The 2,557-nt window shown below is 46.3% G+C and overlaps 1 protein-coding gene across 1 annotated transcript in view; it reads left to right on the top strand.

The window, feature by feature from the left end:
- The window catches only part of LOC125297244 (NACHT, LRR and PYD domains-containing protein 3-like), a 313,314-nt gene that overhangs the window by 297,416 nt on the left and 13,341 nt on the right, over positions 1-2,557 (top strand).

Genomic DNA, 2,557 nt, shown 5'->3' on the forward strand with positions numbered 1-2,557 from the left:
CTCTCCTTCCTGTCCACCCCTTCTCTCTATCTTTCCAACCTCCCTTCAGCTCCTTCTCTCTATCCCTTCATCCCTCTCTCTCTCTCTCTCCCTCTCTTTCCAACCTCCTGACATCTCTTTTTATTTCTTTCATATTTTGTCTTTCTCTCTCTCTTCTGTTTCCTCTGTGTCCATCCCTCCTTCCATCTTTTCCTTTTCACACCCTCTCTGTATCATCTTTCTTTCATTTGTTCTATCTACTTTACTTCCTTTATCTGGATCTTAATCTTCATCCCTCTCATCTTTCTTTCATTTGGTCATCTTCTTTCTCTCTTCTGTTTCCTCTGTGTCCATCCCTATTTTATCCCCCTCTCTCTTTCCTTTTTCTTTCTTTTCCTGGGGGTCGGGGGGGTGTTAAAGACAGAGAGAGACAGGTGTGTGTGTGTGTGTGTGTGTGTGTGTGTGTGTGTGTGTGTGTAAGGAGAGTGAGTGAGAGAGAGGCAGGAGTGTGTGTGTGTGTGTGTGTGTGTGTGTGTGTGTGTGTAAGGAGAGTGAGTGAGAGAGAGGAGGAGTGTGTGTGTGTGTGTGTGTGTGTGTGTGTGTGTGTGTGTGGTGTGTGTGAGTGGAGAGAGGCAGGAGTGTGTGTGTGTGTGTGTGTGTGTGTGTGTGTGTGTGTGTGTAAGGAGAGTGAGTGAGAGAGAGGCAGGAGTGTGTGTGTGTGTGTGTGTGTGTGTAAGGAGAGTGAGTGAGAGAGAGGTGTGAGTGTGTGTGTGTGAGTGTGTGTGTGTGTGTGTGTGTGTGTGTGTGTGTGTGTGTGTGTGTCTCCGTCGCTTCTCTCCCTCGCTCTCCCTCCCTTCTCCTTCTCTCTCTCCCTCTCTCTTTCTCTCCCTTCTCCCTCTCCCTCCCTCTCTCTCTCTCTCCTTCTCCCTCTCTCTCCCTCCCTTCTCCCTATCTCCCTTCTTCATTCTCACACCCTCTCTCTTTCCAACCTCCTTTTATCCCCCCCTCTCTCTGTCCCTTCATCCCTCTCTCTGTCTTCATTTCTTTCATATTTTGTCTTCCTTTCCCTCTTCTGTTTCCTCTGTGTCCATCCCTCTTTATCCACTTGTGTGTGTGTGTGAGTGTGTGTGTGTGTGTGTGTGTGTGTGTGTGTGTGTGTGTGTGTGTGTGTGTGAGTAGAGGATTGGTGATTAATATTCAGATGTTTAACTCTGTTTCAGGCTGGATTGCTGTGGTCTGACCAATAAGAGCTGTTCCCATCTGGCCTCTGCACTGAAGACATCACACTCATCAAATCTCAGAGTGCTGCACCTGAGTAGCAATAAGCTGCTGGACTCAGGAGTGGAACTTTTATGTTCTGCTCTTTGTCATCAAAACTGCAATCTGGAGAAACTACGGTAAGCATTACTTCATGTAGTGAGTTTGAGTGTGAGTGTGTGTGTGTGTGTGTGTGTGTGTGGTTGTGTGGATGTACAGTATGTTAGTGTGTGGTGGTGCTGCTGGGGAGGGTTAAAGACGCCATGTAGAGTATGTATGTGTGTGTTTGGGGAGGAGTGTCTCTCTCTCTCTCTCTCTCCCTTCTTCCTGCCCCCTCTCTATCTTTTCAACCTCCTTTCACTCCCTCTCTGTCCCTTCATCCCTCTCTCTCTCCTTCCTGCCCACCCCTTCTCTCTATCTTTCCAACCTCCCTTCAGCTCCCTCTCTCTGTCCCTTCATCCCTCTCTCTCTCTCTCTATCTTTCCAACCTCCCTTCAGCTCCCTCTCTCTATCCCTTCATCCCTCTCTCTCTCTCTCTATCTTTCCAACCTCCCTTCAGCTCCCTCTCTCTTTCCCTCTCTCTCTCTCTCTAGTGAAGGACCCACACTGTAAACTGGAGAAACTAGAGTGAGTAAATATCTAAACATGTCACTCAGCTCTGTAGAACATGAGACCCAACATGCCTGTCTTTTAGTTTCTGTCCTCTCTCTCTTCTGTCTGTTTCCTCTGTGTTCCTCTGCTTTTACTCATCCATCCAGCTTTCATCCCTCCCTCTCTCTTTACCTTTTTCCCTGTGTGTTTCTTTTACACAAAACTGTTATTTTCTCTCTCTCCCTTCTTCCTGCCCTCCCTCTCCCTCTCTTCTTCATTGTTGTGGAGTGTGAGAGTAGGTCTCTCTCTCTCTCTCTCTCTCTTCCTGCACACCCTCTCTCTCTTTCTTACCTCCTTTTCATCCCCAATCTCTGTCCCTTCATCTCTCTCTCTCTTTCCAACCTCCCGACATGGCTTTTTATTTCTTTTATATTGTCTTTCTTTCTCTTCTGTTTCTTCTGTGTCCATCCCTCCTTCATCTTTCCTTTTTCACACCCCCTCTGTATCATCTTTCTTTTCTTTCATTTGTTCTGTCTACTTTACTTCTTTTTTATCACTCTCTGAATTGGTAAAGTTGTTAAAAATGTTATTCCCACCCTCCCTCTTCCCACCCTCCTACACACACCCTCCATCTTTTTCTTTCTTTCTTTCTTTCTTTCTTTCTTGCTTTCTATTCTACTTCCTTTATCTCTCTCTCTCTTTGAAGTTGGTAGTCTAGTTGTTTAAATGT

The sequence above is a fragment of the Alosa alosa genome, chromosome 7, assembly GCF_017589495.1.
Source record: "Alosa alosa isolate M-15738 ecotype Scorff River chromosome 7, AALO_Geno_1.1, whole genome shotgun sequence".
Taxonomy (NCBI): Eukaryota; Metazoa; Chordata; class Actinopteri; order Clupeiformes; family Clupeidae; genus Alosa; species Alosa alosa.